The 18732-nt window shown below is 34.7% G+C and overlaps 1 long non-coding RNA gene across 1 annotated transcript in view; it reads right to left on the reverse strand.

The window, feature by feature from the left end:
- LOC144320394 (uncharacterized) overlaps positions 1-18732 on the reverse strand; it is a 95907-nt gene that overhangs the window by 14184 nt on the left and 62991 nt on the right. The gene's annotated exons all lie outside the window — the stretch shown is intronic.

An 18732-nucleotide genomic window follows, 5' to 3' on the forward strand; every position in this document is an offset into this window, starting at 1 on the left:
TTTTTCTTGCCCTGAAAGAGTTTGTTGTATCTTGAGTAGCATCCCTTACACAATTCTGCGTTGTAACATGACAACACTGCAGTGTAGCCCACTTGGTTATTTCCCACATTTCAAAAGAAACTCCTAGCTCTGAACTGTTTTTTTAACCAATTTTTGACCTTCTTTTTTTAAATGGTTTTATTGGTTTGAGTGACTAATGATTAATAAATACTTTTTTAGGTTGAATGCCGTTTGGAAATATATTAGAATTGACTGCTTTTTACCTGAATATTTGGACTTAGATAAGATAGTATGATGTTGGGATTTTCTTCAAAATAATCTGGAGTGACAAACATTATATGTTCTCATTCATGTGGGGAATATAAATAATAGTGAAAGGGAATATAAGGGAAGGGAGAAGAAATGTGTGGGAAATACCATAAAGGGAGACAGAACGTAAAGACTGCTAACTCTGGGAAACGAACTAGGGGTGGTAGAAGGGGAGGAGGGCGGGGGGCGGGAGTGAATGGGTGACGGGCACTGGGGGTTATTCTGTATGTTGGTAAATTGAACACCAATAAAAAATAAATTTAAAAAAATCTGGAGTGATAACCTCATCACAAAAGATCTGAAATGAGCTGATCAATATTTTAAGCTAGTTTATGAGTACTTAAAATTCATAATATTTTTCCTCTACTTCCAAATTTTATGCTGGATTTCTTTGGTAACAAAAGTTTTGAAATATCTTAATGGACTAGGAAATCTCATCAAGCTACTCTCTTATATTGTAATATCTTCATTCTACTCACTGGGAGAGAGGACTTCACCATTTATTGCCAAGAAGTTTCTTTCTTGGGATGCCTGGGTGGCTCAGTGGTTGAGTGTCTGCCTTTGTCTCAGGGTGTGATCCTGGAGTCCCGGGATCGAGTCCCACATCGGGCTCCCTGCAGGGATCCTTCTCTCTCTGCCTGTGTCTCTGCCTCTCTCTCTCTCTATTTCTCTCTCTGTGAATAAATAAATAAAATCTTTTTAAAAATTTTTCTTTCTTAGCCTTGAATTAATACTGTAAGTAAAAAATATTTGGCAAGCTATTCATCTTGTTATCTGTGATGATTTGGCTTTCTGTCCCATCCCTCTGAGTCTCTCAATGCTGGCTTTAAAAAAAAAAAAAAAAAAAAAAAGTTAATTCCCAGAATACCTCAGGAGAGAGAGTCAGATATTCCACTTTTGTTATTACTTTAGAAGAGCTTTAAAAACTTGTTCAAGGTCACAAGCAATTTGCTATAAAAATCAACCCAGAAACCCTAAACTACGTGGTGCTGAAACGAGTTCTAATTACTGGTAGTTGTCTGGGTCGAGAGTAACCTTGGATTGTTGCTTTGATTGAGATTAATTTAGATTATAGACAGGCCTGTACTTTTCTGCTAAGTCTTCTCTTCTCTGAGAGTCATTGGTAGTTACGCACTAATTCAAATGAATCATCTCCAAATTTAAATCAAAAATGTGTTTGGCAATAAACTACAGGCTTTTTGGATCCAAGCAGAAGCTTTCTAGCAGTGCTCTCAATCAGTCATAGGTTTATGAGTCATATCAGTCATCGTGAATAAGGACTGTCAGTATCACCAACATGGACCTTGGCTGAATAATCACTGTTATGCACCCTAGTGAGGTAAGTTATAGTAGTTAATGAGATTTATGTTGTCATATCCATAAGAACAATGAAGTTCTTATGATTATTTTTAGAGCAGATGGGGAGAGTATTTCCTGTTCTGAGAGCTATAATCCTTCTCTAATAAATAAGCAACTAAATATTTTGAGTCTATACGCTAAGCTTTGACAGCAATATGTTTCAGAATTGGTACCAAGGATATTTCATTAAAATAGATTTCCCAGGAAACAAAATGCCAATGCATTGCCCTGAAGAAAATGTTGACATACAAAATGTGTTTCTATTTCCTTATTTGCCATTAATTAGTAAACTATAGTATAGAACTTTTTAAGAATATTATATTTATTTGAGAGAGAGAGCATGCACATAAGCACAAGGGAGGAAGAGAGAGAGAGGGAGAAGCGGGCTCTCTGTTCAGCAGGGCTCAATCCCAGGACCCCAGGGTCACAACCTGAGACAAAGGCAGATGCTTAAATGACTGAGCCACCCAGGCACCCAGTATAGAAACTTTAAAGTTTCACGAAGGCCTGTTAATATTATGAAATTATTTCATACATGGCCCTGAAAAGGGGAAATGATAATTACTTCCAATTAAATGGCCTGTTTTTAATTGCCATGTAACAAATTACCACAGAGTCTTATGACAGCCCCCATTTATTGGCTTACAGTTCTATAGGACAGAAGTCCAGCACAGCATGGTTAGGTTCTCTGCTCAAAATATCACAAGGCTGAAATCAAGGTATAAGCCAAGCTGAGTTCTTCTTAGGAGGATCTGGAAAAAAGCCAATTCCATACTCAGTCTTGGAATGAGTAGAGTTCTCCTTCTTGCTAAAGTAGGGCTGAGGTCTTGTTTCCTTGCTTGCTATCAGCCAGAATGAACACTCTCCACTCCTGAAGGCTGCCTACATTTTTTGTCATGCAGCTTTCTTCATCTTCAGTTCAGAAATAGCATGTCAAATCTTTCTCTTTTTTTTTAAGATTTTATTTATTTATTCATAAGACACACACACACAGAGAGAGAGAGAGAGAGAGGCAGAGACACAGGCAGAGAGAGAAGCAGGCTCCATGCAGGGAGCCCGATATGGGACTCGATCCTGAGACACCCCAGGATCACACCCTGGGCCAAAGGCAGTTGCTCAACCACTGAGCCACCCAGGCATCCCTCAAATCTTTCTCATGCTTTGTGTCTCTGAATTCCATGACCAGCCAGAGAAAATCCCTGCTTTTAAAGAGCCCATTAGATTAAATATGCCCCACCTGGATAATCTCCCTATCCTAAGGTCAACGAATTTGGGACCTTAACTGCATCTATACATACCTCAACAGCAATATCTAGATTATTGTTTAATTAAATATCTAGGAAAAGATATGTGTGAACCTGGGGCCAGAATCCTAAGGGGATTTTGAATATACCCATTCCAAATGGTATAGTATAAAATGAAACTTTACTGCCTTCAAATATTTATAACAAATCAGACAAATGACCATCTTCAAATTCCCTTATATACCTTGTGTCTTAGTCCATTTGGACTGCTATAAAGGAGTACCACACACACACACACACACACACACACACACACACAAAAAGAGTACCACAGACTGGGAAGCTTATAAACAACAGGAACTTATTTCTCACAGTTCTGGAGGGTGGGACATCCAAGATCAAGACAGATTTGGTGTCTGCAGCGAGCCCCCACCTGGCTTACAGACAGCTACTTCTTGTTATAGTCACACCTGGTGGAAGAGGCAAGGGAGCTTTATGGGGTCTTTTTTATGAAGGCACTAATCCTGCCCATGAAGTCTCCACTCTCATGACCTAATCAACTCCCAAAGGTCTCATCTCAAAATACCACCACATTTGGTGTTAGGGTTTAACATGTGAATTTGGGGAGATATGGTATTCAATTTTAATGACATGCAGATGGCCATCAGACATATAGAAAAATGCTCAAATTACTAATCTTCATGGAGATGCAAAACAAAACCATAATAGGATAGTGCTTCACACCCGTCAGAATGGCTAGTATCAAAAAAACAAGAAATAACAAATATTGGTGAGGAGGTGAAGAAAAGGGAAACTTTGTGCTTTGTTGGTGGGAATGCAAATTAGTACAGCCACCATGGAAAACAGTATGGAGGTTCTTCAAAAATTTAAAAATAGAAACATCATACAATTCAGTAATTCCACTACTGGGTATTTACCCAAAGAAAACACTAATACAAAAAGAGACATGCATCCCTACGTTCATTTATTGCAGTATTATTAACAATAGCCAAGATATGGAAGCAACTTAAGCGTCCATATGGATAAAGAAAATGTGTACACACACACAGCATGGAATATTACTCAGCCACAGAAAATGAGATCTTGCCATTTGTGACAACGTGGATGAACTTAACAGGCATTATGCTAAGTGAAATAAATGAGGCAGAGAAAGACAAATACCATATGTGGTATTTCACTTATATGTGGAATCTAAAAAACAAATAAATGAACAAACAAACAAAACTCAGAAACAGAATCATAAATTGAGCGAGTAAACTGGTGATTTCCACAGGAGAAGGGTTTGCAGGGATGGGTGAAATAGATGAAGATGACCAAGAGGCACAAACTTGCAGTTGTGCAATAAGTCACAACGATGAAAAGTACAGCTTAGGTACATAGTCAAGAATATCATAATGATGTTATATGTGACAGATGGTAGCTAGACTTATGGTGAGCATAGTATAATGTATAGAATTGTTGAACCACTATGAACGCCTGAAACTAATGTTGTATGTCAACTATATTTCAATAAAAAAGAAAAAAAATATCAAACAATAAATAAAAGTAAAACAAAAATTCTGATGCATGACTTGTGTGTATATATTAACAGGTGCTATTAACAGGTGCATGTCTCTGCATGTCATTAAAAAATGTATATTCAGGTCCTCTGCCCATTTGTAATCTGATTTTTCTAGTATCGAATTGTATGAGATGTTTAATATATTTTAGATATTAAGTCTTTTTTTAATATAACATTTTGAATATCTTCTCCCATTAGTAGATTGCCTTTTTGTTTTGTTGATGCTTTCCCTCATCATGTAAAGGCTCTCTTATTTAGGTATAGTCCCAATAGTTTATTTTTGCTTTTGTTTCTCTTGTCTTGAGGGGACATGGCTAGAAAAATGTTGTGAAGGCCAATGTCAAAGAAATTACTGTCTATGTTTTCTTTTAGTAGTTTTATGGTTTCAGGTCTGTGGTTTTCTTTTTCTTTTTCTTTTTTAGTTACCTGTTTATTTTCAGTTGGCCATATATAATAGTTTCCACCTCTGTAACATAGACCCAAATTTAGCAATGCATTGTTTTATCCATGTACTGATAGATCTAGGTTAACGCATGTACACTTATGTCCTAGCCCAATGGCCTCTAATCAATTTTGCAGATTGTCAGTACAACTGTTTATGACAAATGGTACTATACATAATAAACACAGAACAGAGCAAATCAAATTTAACTACTATACTAGTCTATCGAGTACCATCTGTAGATAAAGGCAATGGTAATGATCGTCTAGATCTCTATCATGTTACCACTTTGTTTTTCATAGGCATTTAGAGCTTCCTCCTAAAATAGATTAAAAGCCAAGCATTGTCTGATTGGTCTATCAGGTAAAGCATTATCAGTCTTCTCACTAATCCTGGTAAGAATTAATTTTTCTTTCTTAAAAAAAAATCAGGTCAACTCAAGGTTTGTCATGATTCAGAGTCTTTGACTCATCAAAGTGAATTGAAAAGTAATCAGATTTTTAGAACCATCATTCTTATAGTATTAATATCAATTACTGACAAGTATAGTCATAGTAATACCTGAGATGAAATAGTATACTGTCATAAAAACCATTGCCTATAAGGAATAATGTAGTTTCCAACAACAAGTTTTGTTGCTTTTTAACCAGGTCCAAAGGAAATAAGTCTCCTTAAAAAAACAATATTGTAAAATACATACATATATATATGTGTATATATATATATATATATTTGTTTTGGAAATATATATATAGTTATTTTACTAATTTCTAGGTTTGTTTTGGAAATATATATATATATATATATATATATATATATATAGTTATTTCATAATACTGTGTGTATTAGCATTTGATCATGAGGCATGGTAGACAGAACTCATTGAGGAGCTAGGCCAGAAAAAAGTAAACTGTGATGTTCAGACAAGAAACTAAAATCAAATACAATGTTGATTATTTGAAATGAATTTGGAATTCAGATCTCTATCCAAGATAGAATACTCAGGATACCAAAGCCATTGTGTCAGAATCTGAGCAAAAAAGGCTGAGCAAATACCTAGTCAGAAACAGAGTTTGCATACCAGTAAAACCTTAGAATTGAGGGACCTCGATTGGCTATAAAATGAATTATATGACAAAAACACGAACCATATTATTCATAAATCCTTCAATGTCTCCCCCTTGTACTTAGTATTCCAAATCCAAATTTCTTACTGTATCCTTCATGATTTGGTTAGAAGAACAGGAATTCACTCTATGAATTCTTCCCTGTGAGGGTTTAATTTAGATATTAGGGGTTTTGTACAACTATAAGAGCTTGAGCAACAAGGGTCAAGGGAGCTGCTGTTGAAGCATGATATTCTCAAGAATCTTTGTTGATTACTATGAATAAAATACATTTGATTTTTAATATCATACATCTTGAGACATTCCTAAACATGTTATTTACTTCTAGTTATTTTGGGGATTTTCCATTTATAGCAACATTTCTGACAATAAAGACACTTTTATTTCTTCCATTCCAGCATAAATGCCTTTAGCCATCCTTTTCTCAATATTCTTTGCCTTGTGAGTCAGCCAACTTTTTCTACAAAGGGTCAAGTACTTAATAGTTTAGGTTTAGCCAGTTGCACATTATCTATCACAACTACTCAACTCTATTGTATCAAAAAGCAGCTATAAACAATATGCAAAGAAAAGGGATCAATTGAGATACAAAAAAAGAAGAAAGAAAGAAAGAAAGAAAGAAAGAAAGAAAGAAAGAAAGAAAGAAAGAAAGAAAGAAAGAAGAAGAAGAAGAAAGAAAGAAAGAAAGAAAGAAAGAAAGAAAGAAAGAAAGAAAGAAAGAAAGAAAGAAAGAAAGAAAGACAGTAGCAGACCATATAGGGTTCATGGGATATAGTTAACTGACCCCTGACCTATTGTGCTGACTAAAACCTCTTTAAATGCTGAATAAAAGCGGAAAGAATGAACATCCTTGTTCCTAATCTTAGAAGGAAAAAAGTTTAGTCTTTCCCCATTAAATACGATGTTATTTGTAGTTTTTTTGCAGATCCCCTGTACCTGGTTTAGGAAATACCCTTTTATTGGAAGTTTGCTGAGAGTATTTATTTAAATGGTAGTTAGATTTTGTCACTCTTTTTGTTGTGTCTTATGAGGTGACAATATAATTTTTCCCCTTTATTCTATTAATAAATTGAATGAGTTGTAATGTAAAGTTTGTTAAAAAAACTTATTTTTTTCTTTAAATATTTGATATAATTCACTAGTGAAGCTGTCTGGGCCTGGGATTTTATTTGTATGAATATTTTTCACTACTAAGTCCATTTTTACTCATTATGTATCTATTCAGATTTTCTATTTCTTCTTGACTTAGAATTTTACTAATTTCTAGGTTTGTTTAGGAAATTTTTGCATTTCATCAAAGTCCATAAACACATTTATAGTTTTCTAATTCATTTAACTTCCATAAGTTTGTGGTGCCCCCCCCTTTTTTTTTCTCACTAAACTTATTTTAATGGGTCTCAAAATTCTGTGATAGTTTTTTTTTTTTTTTTTTTTTTGGTCAAGTTGTTTCCATTAAAAAAGTAGTTATTTTAAAAACTAATTACTTAGAACTGCCACACACACACACACACACACACACACAAACACAAATAGTCCAAAAACATTCTCCTTTCCTTTTGAAGGTTTTATGTTGCCCTCTCTTTCATTCCTGATTTTGTTAGTTCATGTCTTTAGTCATTTATGTTCTTGGTCACTCTAGTTAAAGTTTCCCAGTTTTGTTTTTCTCTCCATTACCAATTTTGACTTTATTGAATATCTCTATTGATTGCATGTTCTATTTAATTGTTCTATTACATTCTGGTCTGTATTATTTCATTCCTTCTGCTTGCTTTGAGTAGAGTTGATCTTTATCTAGTTTGTTAAGGTACAAGTTTAGATTATTGATTTTAGAATTTTTGTCTTTTTTTTTAAGATTTTATTTATTTATTCATGACAGACAGAGAGAGAAGCAGAGACACAGGCAGAGGGAGAAGCAGACTCCATGGTAGAAGGGATGCAGAACTCCATCCCAGGACTCCAGGATCACACCCTGACAGTGAAGGCAGATGCTCAACCACTGAGCCACCCAGGCATCCCTGTCTTTTTTAATATTGGTGTCTAAAGCTGCAAATTTTCCTCTAAACACTGATTTAAATCCATTTGCCAAGTTTTTTATGTTGTGTTTCACTTTTGTTCAGATAAAAATATTTTAAATTTATCTTGTCTTTCAATCTTTGATTCAGAAGTTACTTAGAAATGTGTGTAATTTTGAAATATTTGTCAATTTCCTCAATTTTTTCTTTTTTTGATTTCTAATTTGACTCAAATGTGTTCATTTGACCTAATACCTTTTAATTTATTGAGATTTGTTTTATGGTCCAACATATGATCTATTTTTAAAATATTTCCATATGTATTTTAAAAGAATGTTTACTCTCCTGTCATTATGCAGAGTGATGATATCAATTTGAATTAGGTAAAGTTGATTGATAGACTTGATCAGATCTACTGTATCCTTTCCAATTTTCTGCTCAGTTGTTCTATTAATTTTTCAGATTTAAGAATTAAATTCTCCAATGATTTCTTGAATTGTCTATCCTTTCAATTTTTTCTGGTTTTGCTTTACTTATTTTGTATCTGTTTTTAAGTGTGTACACATTTATAATTGCTATATATTCATGATGTATTGATCTTTTTATGATTAGGTAAAATCTCTTTATAATATATAATATTCTTGGCTTAATATCTATTTTGTCTGATATAAAAATACCCCAGATATCCTGTGGTTACTTTTTACATGATACATTTTTTTCTGTTCTTTTATTTTCTACCTACTTCTGTCTTGAATATATACTGTGTCTCTTCTAGAGAGCAGATAGTTGAATTTTGATTTATTTATCCAATCTGATGATCTCTGCCTTTTGATATGAGCTCCTCTAAGTAAATTTTTACTTATTGTAGTCTTCAAATCAAGAATTTCCATTTGGTTTCTCTTTTTATAATTTTTAATCTCTTTATCAAGATCTCTATTTACTCAGCAAGTGTCATCATGTTGTTCTTTCAGTCTTTAAACTTGTTTGCCTTAATTCTTTGAACATAATTATAATAGCTCCTTTGAAATCTTTATTTTCTAAATTTCAACATCTGGGCTAACTCACAGTCCCTAATTGCTTCTTTTTTCCTGATTACGGTTACACTTTCTTGTTTCTTTTCCTTTCTCATAACTTTTGATTTAAACTAGCATTTTAAATACTGTCATATATTGTAAACAGTCTAGATTCTGATAACCCTCCCAAGGGTTGTAGTTGTTGTTGTTTGTTTATTTGTTTGCATCACAAGCATGCTATGAAGGCACACACATGAGTTGTGTCTCTCCACGATGTCAGCTTTATTCAATCATAAAGCAAGGTTAGCATAACATAATTGTAAAGCAATTTCAGGATTCCAAACTCAATGATATTTCATTACATGTTAACTTGGCTTCTTACACATCACACAAAGCAAAGCCCAATACAAAATCATACAATAAGGGGTACCTGGCTGGCTCAGTTGAAGGAGCATATATGCCTCTTGATCCCAGGAGTCAGGAGTTTGAGCCCTGTTTTGGAGGTAGAGATGCTTAAATAATTTTTTAAAGATTTATTTATTTATTCATGAGAGACACAGAGAGAGAGGCAGAGATATAAGCAGAGGGAGAATCAGGCTCCTCAGAGGGAGGCTGATGCAGGACTCGATCCCAGATCCCGGGATCACATCCTGGGATGAAGGCAAATGCTCAACCGCTGAGCCACCCAGGCATCCCTTAAATGAATTTTTAAAAAGTCACATAAGATATAACAAGGGATAGGAAGTTTTTGTTTTATTTTATTTTATTTAAATTCAAGTTAGTTAACATATAGTTTATTATTAGTTTCAGAGATAGAGTTCAGTGATTCATCAGTTGCATATAACACCCAGAGCTCACTACATCTCCTTAATTTCCATCACCCAATCACCCCACCCCCACCGACCTCCCCTCCAGTAACCTTCAGTTTGTTTCCCAGAATTAAGAGTCCCTTAAGGTTTGTCTCCCTCTCTGATTTCTTATTTTATTTTTCCCTCCATGGGTAGGAAGCTGGTGCACCAAATGCAAAGTCAGTCTGCAAGCATACAATTGAGATGAGGCTTTGGTGCCCTTGAGATCAGTTTTCATGCCGCTCATTATGTTCAAGTAGTGGAGAATCTCTGTTATATTCAGAGATCAATTGGGCAGGTCCTTCAGAAGGAATTGCCCTTTTGATGTGGCCAGATGAAAGGGTCAGCATCTGGAAAGTCTGACAATTTGCTGCAAAAAAGGAGTTTAGCCAGTCTTGGGACTTTGGAGATCTCTCTGGTTCTGCTGGTTGTTTCGGATGCCATCAATCTTCACTGATTTCAGCGATATCTAGTCTTGGCTGTAATGCCATTGGTTGCTTGCATCACTACCTGACATAAGTCACTGCTTGACACCAGCGTTTTGCTTGCTTTCCACAGTTTGTTTGGTTGTTTAGTAATCTGCCTGGATTAAATCTGTGGAATATGTCTCACTTATAGAACATCACTGCTGATGTCTCTACTTGGGGAGTTTTTTAAATTCTTGTTTTAATTTTTAAGATTAGCTTTCTAGGGACTGGTTCTATAGATAAAATTATGGTCATCCAGTTATTGGCCATAGGTTATGCACAAACACCTTAATCCAAAAACGGCTTCTACCCTCTGCCCAAGGATCTCTGTACAGGTTGGGGAGTACATTAAAAGTTCAGCATGTTTCAGGTATGCTCCTGGTTTTACTTTCCATCAGGCCCTTTTATATACTATCTGTGCATGAACACAGTCTCTCAGACCACCTCTGATTTGTTAAAACTCTGGAATCTTTTCAATCTCCCATGAACATTTACATGGACCTCCAGTTAGCCACGGATATGTAGAAAGTTTATCAAGCCCTCCTGTGTTTTCCTCATTTCCTGGATGTTTTTGTTAATTTCTATCTAGGTCATTGTCTACTGCTTGCTGGCAGCCAGAGTGACAACCTCAGACTAGCTGAGATGTTGGCTGTCCCTGGTGACTTGCCATCAAGATGTCTACTTTTACTTACACTGCTGAACAGGGTTTTCCCCTCCCACTCCAAATCAAGAAACTCCTCCAAAAGTAAAACTTCTGATGTTTCTAGTCTTCCTGCCCTGGTAGGATAAAAGGAAACATCCAAACTGGGATGCAAGGGAATAGCCATAGGCAAGAATGTCACTGATTCCCACTAATCTTAACCGAAGTTCAGTAATTTTTTATGAATTAACACTTCTCATTTTGTTGCATGACTTTGGTAGATTTCCAAAGCTCTAAAATTGTTGTTTCTGAAATATGTGCAGTTTTATGGTTGCTTTTTGAGGAAAGAATTTTCTGACCCCTTTATGATGCCAAACCAAAAGTTTCACCTCATGAGGGACTTTTTTTACCTAAGGTCAAAAGCTCTCTTATCTCCATATTACTTTTCAGCAAAGTACTGCCATGTTTATGGTTTTTCTTCATTTAAATGGAGATACTGAGAGGAAGCAATTTTCACTTTCATTACCCAATTGAATGAGAACAACTCAGCGGCAAAAACAAGTACCAATTAGCTAAATGAAAAGTTCAAGCTGTGAATTTATCTTCAGGGCAAACTGCAATGATTTGAAGGGCAGCAGTGGGAGGCAAAGTATACAAGCAAGATAAAATAGATACTCTGGAGGTGGGACCTGCCTTTGTTGTTCATTATAAATTATAGATTGATTGACTTTATATCAAGATTTATGATATACAATCATATTTATTTAGGCTGTAACTTGGACTGAATGCAGGTCATTGAATTAATTTGAATAAATTAGTCTAAACAATATACTTACAGAATTGTTTTCAAGCTTAATCCTTTCACTTAAAAGTATAACATGTTGAAGAAAAGTTTTTTTTTTAAACCTATCTGATATCCATTTAACATAATAAAATGATGCCTGGTAAAAAGTAAACTGAAATATATGCTTGTCAAGAAAATTAAAGATATAGAATAATTCGATTTTAAAAATTGAGAATAATTAAAAGTTGGTGCACATGGGCTCAGTCAAAGTGTCCAGACTCTCGGTTTTGGCCTACTCAGGATTTCAAGGTGGGGAGATCCAGTTCAGTCAGGATTGTGCTCAGCAGCATAGAGACTGCTCATCCTTCTCCCTCCCTCTCTGTTCCTCCCGCCCCCCTTCTCACATGTGCATTTGTGTGCTCTCTCTGATAAATGAATGAATGAATGAATGAATGAATGAATGAATAAATAAATAAATAAATAAATAAATAAATAAATAAAATCTTTAAAAAAAAAGGAAAGAATTACAAATTAGGGGGTAAAGAAATTTTTTAAATCTCTTACTACCAAATATTGCCAAAGCTGTGGAAACTCATGGGAACTCTACATGCTGGTGGGAAAATAAATTACTACAGCCACTTTGGAGAACAATTCTACGTTACCTAATAAAGTCTTTAAAAGCACAATTATACAACTCAGTAATTCCATTTCTTCCAGGGAGATATAAACAAGAAAAGTCAATTAAAATAAAATGCACTAGATCTAAATGTATCAAAACAGAATAGGTTTAAAATGTAATAATAAGTTAAAAAATGTAGAAAGATATTTAGTATGTAGCATTTATTTTTTTTCTTTTTTTTATTATTTTTTTTAATTTTTTATTGGTGTTCAATTTACTAGCATTTATTTTTTAAATGTATTTGTTTATGTATAAATATAAGAAGTTAATTTTAAGATGGTAAAGTAGAAGAACATATTATAAATTCATAGTAGAGCTTGATTCTGAGGAGGGCATGAGGAGAATATGGTATGGGGAAGAAGGAGAAAAGGGAATTCATATCTCTCAGTAAAGATTTATGAGTTTAGAAAATAAATGAAAATATTGACCCTATTAATCCTCACTGATAGTACATGAGGTAGCTAATATTTTTATCTGTATGTCTAGCTTATAAAATATGTAAGTTTCGGGATCCCTGGGTGGCGCAGCGGTTTGGCGCCTGCCTTTGGCCCAGGGCGCGATCCTGGAGACCCGGGATCGAATCCCACGTCGGGCTCCCGGTGCATGGAGCCTGCTTCTCCCTCTGCCTGTGTCTCTGCCTCTCTCTCTCTCTCTCTCTCTCTCTCTCTGTGTGTGACTATCATAAATAAATTTTATAAAAAAAATAAATAAAATAAAATATGTAAGTTTCAAAAATATGGTAAGATAATATCAAAAACAAATGGAGCTATCACACATGACTGTTTGTTGTACCCATCTAAATTACCAGTTTATAGAATGAACTAATACATTTCCAAAGTATTGCTCTAAGGAATCTAAGTGATTTATGGAATATTCAATAAGGTCATCTATACCAACTCTTCTATAGCACTTATATTTATACATTACTTACATTCAGCACATAATTATTTGGGGTACTCAAGTTGGTACAAAAGCATTTTCAGAGAGATCCAATCGAAATAAAATTTGACATATGATTTCATCTTTTAAAAATATATGCCTCAGGGCACCTGAGTAGCTTCGGAGGTTAAGTGCCTTCAGCTCAGGTCGTGATCCGGTGTCCTGGGATGGAACCCCCCACAGGGCTCCCTGCTTATAGTGGAGAGTCTGTTTCTCTCTCTCTCTCTGCCTGCCTCCTGCTTGTGCTCTCTCTGTCTCTCTCTCTCTCTCTCTCAAATAAATAAAATCTTCTTTTTAAAAAATAAAAAATATGTGTCTTATCAAGAGTCTAGGTATTATAGATTTCTTTTATTCCTCTGATATTTCAAAAGGAAAAGCTGCACTACAGCCAGCATTCTTTTTGGCTGACAATACAATTAGCCTCTAGTGCTCACACTCCCTCCATGAAGTCCCCCCATGTACTCTAGAACACAAAAAACTTTTTTTGTGTCCAGAGAATTGAGAAGTGAATTTAAACATCTATCTAGGGATCGATTAAATAATTACTGTTTTACTCTAAAGCATGATTCTTTTCATCTGTAGGTCAGGAGACCTATGTCATAGCTCTGGATTTCTATTTTGGGAACCTGAAGAAATTTGGGCCTTATCAATTAGGGGGCAGATAAGGGTGTGGGGCAGTCAGGTAACTTTAATTTCCTTCCTAACATAAAATATACATCAATTTACTTGAGCAAGTCATTTAACATGGCTACACTTCAATTTCCTTATCTTCAAAATACTAACGTACTAAGAAGGATTAGTGTAAAGTTTAAAAAGAAAGGATATGTAAAATATACTTGGAACAGTGTCTGGTTTATACGAAATGCTCAGTAAATGTTTGCTATGATCACTATCATCATCATTTTTATTTGTAACAGTAAGAGTTTTAATAACCCAAAATCCTAGTTTTATAAAAGTCATTAGAAACATTCACTTAAAAAAAAAAAAAAGAAACATTCACTTATTGCATCTTTCATCAAATTCATCTAATTTTTTTTACTTTAAATTTTGTGTTTTTATGTAGATCAGTGATGCACATCCAATGAATAAGATATTTAAGATAGCAATTATAATTAAACCACCTCAATTTCTCTGTGGAAAAATAAACAAGACAAAAATTTACAAATGCATTGACTGTGAAATTATAGTATGTTTCTAACAGAGGAAAGTATCTAGTCATAAGTAAATACACAATGAGATTTATAAGACTGATAGTAACTTAAGTAATTAGTTTTGTGATCCTTAACCATTTAATCCACTCATATTACTAGAATTCTAGTCATGTTGCTTCTTATGTAAGAACAAGCTCCTTTCCCAAATTCCCAAATCATCTTTCTTCCCTTTTCTCAAATAACAACTAGATGAAGGGATAATATTCTTTTTAAATATTTATTTATTTATTTATTTAGTTAGTTAGTTAGTTAGTTAGTTATTTTAGAGAGGATGAATACACAAAAAGGGTGAGGGGCAGAAGGAGAGGGAGCGAGAGAATCCCAAGTAGAGCCCCCACTAAGCACAGAGACCGAGGTAGGGCTCAAAGCAATAGCTCTGAGATCATGACCTGAGCAGAAACCAAGAATCAGATGCACCCTAGGATGATATTTTTATAAGAAAACTCAACCTAACCAAGTGCAGGAGACAGGATCTTTCAACACGATTACCAAAGGATTATAATCCACCTCCACATTTTACAGTGTAGGCTGATTATATTCTGTATCAATAATTGCTGTTTCCTTTGGGCTCATTTAGTTGTGTGACAGAAGCATTTATCATACATTCTATCCATGTGCTCACCCACATTTCAGAACGCCCCTACAGTTTGGCCCACTGCCATAGGACTAGTTCTGGCCAACAGGCTTTGCACAGAAATAATACGCATTCGTTCCAGACTGAAGCATTTAAAAGCCAATATATAAATCTTCTGCTATCCCTTTACCCGCTGTGGCAACAGTGGGATCCACTTATTGAGATGGCAAAGCCACAAGACTAAAACAGCCTAGATTTCTAAATCTACCCTTAGAAGGGAGCCATCCCATATAACTGTAGACTTAATGTGAGAGAGAAATTAACTTTCATATGTTAAGCCATGAAAATTTCAATTTTGTTTTCTTAGCAAAGCATAATCACTTTGGGGTGTTGCATCTCCATGAAGTACCCGTCTCCATAAGCTAGTTGGCAGCTGTCATATAACTTATGTTCACAGGTACATAAAATATTTTTATCACATTAAGATTATGGTAGCACATTGCTAAGGCAAAAGAGAGGAAGAAATTGGCAATTCTAGAAGGAAAAGATTTATCCCAAGATAATGACCACTCATTTCACATAAATTGTTTCCCTGCACATATTTATATAAATATAAATATAAAGAGATGCCTAAGTGGCTCCGTCAGTTGAGCATCTAGCTCTTGCTTTTGGCTTAGGTCATGATCTCGGGGTTGTGGGATCCAGTCTTGCATTGGGCTCCTTGCTCAGCAGGGAACTGCTTAGGATTCTCTCGCCTCCCTCTCCCTCTGCCCCTCCACCTCCTCTCCTGATCTCACTCATGCTTAGTGTTCAGTGAGGAGTGTGCTTGAAGATTCTCTCCCTCTGCCTCCCCCCCAGCTCTCTCTCTCTCTTTCTCTCTCTTTTTCCCTCTCTGTCACTCTCAAATGAATGGATAAATCTTTGAAAAATATAGAGAGAGACATAACACATCTCAGATTTATAATGAAAATATCTCTTCTAAATAGCAATCTTTCCTCTTGGCTATCCAGATAGAAAATTAATTTTACTTCAAGAAATACCCCCAAAAATAAATACCCTTTCACACATATCCCTCTTCCACATATACTTACGGAATGGAAATTAGTAGCATAAATGTGATTCAGAGGTAACCTGGGAAAAATAACTGAAAGAAAATAAGTTGGTAGATTACATAACTATGAGTTTTTTCTTTTATGTTTTTCCTACCAAACTCCAAAAGGATTTGTAGGTGTTTTAATGTTTCCTACAGAGAACTTGAACACCAAACTTAAAAGCAAATGTGTGTTGGGGTCAGTAATCAATTATTCCCTCTTAAAATAGCTCTTTCACAATTATCCTTTGTAATAGATCCGTATTATAAGTCCTAATGATGAATTGTTTCATAATGCATCAAATGTATAAGTAAATCTTTCCTTAGATTTCCAAATTTCTGTTATATTCCATTTTTGATTCAGATCAAAATTTTCCAAATAGAATCACATTTTTTTCTAGTTTGCAAATTCTTTTTAGAAAGGAAGACAATGGAGAGGGAGGATAAGGTCCCAAACACATATTATTGTCATTTACTACAAGCCTTTACATTATGATGAAAGTAGTGGTGTAAATTTGCAAATAAGTTGTAGGTCAATCAAATGACAAAGATTATGTTTTCTATCAATTTTGGCCATTCTCCATAATGACTTTTAATGTATTTTAATAATATGATGTTATGAATATTTTGGAAATTGCAATTTCAAGCCTTTAGGGGAAAGGTATTTCTTGCATGATTTAAAAAAATAAAAAGTTCTGAAGACTATATTTCTACCAGTCCATTTTCAAAAGTATGTAACATCAAAAGATTTTTGGCTCCAATAGACATCTAGTTTTCTGCCAAGATCAATTCTATAATTTGTAAGTGACAGTTTTCTCCTTATATAAAGAAAGCAGTGCGAAATCATACTTTATCTAATTAACATCCTTTCCCAGTTTGGCTTTCAATACTACTGCTATTAACTAGTACTCTGCTACCAATCACCAAATCCTACCATCCTTGAAGGCTCTAGTGATGCCAAGCCAGGTCCCAATTCTATTGCTCTTTTCAGGACCTGCTCCAATGTGGCTGCCCCCCACCCCAACCCCTGCTACCACCACTTCCATTATTGCCTTAACCACTAGTGTCACAGTTCCTCCAATCTCCAAACGAGAAGATATTTCTTCTTAAGTAGAATAGTTATTTCAATACATTAAGAGATATCACAACCTTTTTATTTCTCACCAACAATAATAGCACTATCCTTTCAGAGTGGTATGTCCCTCAGATAATGAGCTTTCATCATATTCATGAGATATTGGACAAGGAATAATTTCTGTGCCACTATGTCAAGTGCTCTGCTTTTCTCAGCACTAATACCCAGAAGCAATCCCATGTTTTCCAAGAGTTCTCTTGTTAAATGAGATGTTCTTGATGAAAGAACAAGCCTCCGTGTTAATTCACTGCTTTCATGTTCAAGCAATTAGGTCCAACTTAAACTTCCTTCAGAAAAAAATCCATGCAATCAGTTGACTTGCCATAGTTATAAACAAGTCTTTACTATGCCTTCATTATCTACTCAACAAAATTTCAAGTATAAGATACTTATGAATTATCTCAAATTTGGTCTATTTGCCAATGTTATTATAATTTTCCAAATTTGGAAGATATATGTAGCTATTTGGGACTGGCTATTGTGTACCTTCCCTGTGATTTTTATGAGGATCGTATGAGGCAGTGCATTTAAAGAAATGTGTGTTAAACATGTAATAAATACTTAACATTAGTTACCATTAATTATCACTAGTTATTATTATCAAAATTCTTTCTCCTACATATAGTAGGATTCTACATGTTATAATTTATATCTAAAAAAATATCTAATTCCCCTGAATTTTACATATCACATCTTCTTTATCCACTCATCTACCAATGGATATTTGAGTTGCAGTCCTATCTTGGCTATTATAAATAATACTACATTATTTATGGTATATATTTTTTCAGATTAGTGTTTTCGTGTTCTTTGGGTAAATACCCAGTACTGAAATTGTTGGATTGTATGCTAATTCTAATTTTTATCTTTTGAGTAACCTCCATACTGTTTTCCACAGTGGCTGCACCAATTTACATTCCCACCAGCATTGCATGAGTGTTCCTTGTTCTCCACATCCTTGTCAATACTTGTTATTTCCTTTTTTTTTTTTTTTATTTTAGCCATTCTGACAGGTGTGAGGTGATATCCCATTGTGGTTTTGACTTGAATTTCCCTAAGAATTACTGATGTTGTGCACCTTTTCATGTATCTGTTAGCTATCTATCTTTGGAAGAAATGTCTATTCTGCCCATTTTTAAATTGGGTTCTTTGTGTTTTTGGCATTGAGTTGTATAAGCTCTTTATATATTTTGGATATTAACCCTTTATTGGATATATCACTTGCAAATACCTTCTCCCATTTGCCAGGTTGCCTTTTTGTTTTGTTGGTAATTTCC

The sequence above is a fragment of the Canis aureus genome, chromosome 9 (assembly GCF_053574225.1).
Source record: "Canis aureus isolate CA01 chromosome 9, VMU_Caureus_v.1.0, whole genome shotgun sequence".
NCBI lineage: Eukaryota > Metazoa > Chordata > Mammalia > Carnivora > Canidae > Canis > Canis aureus.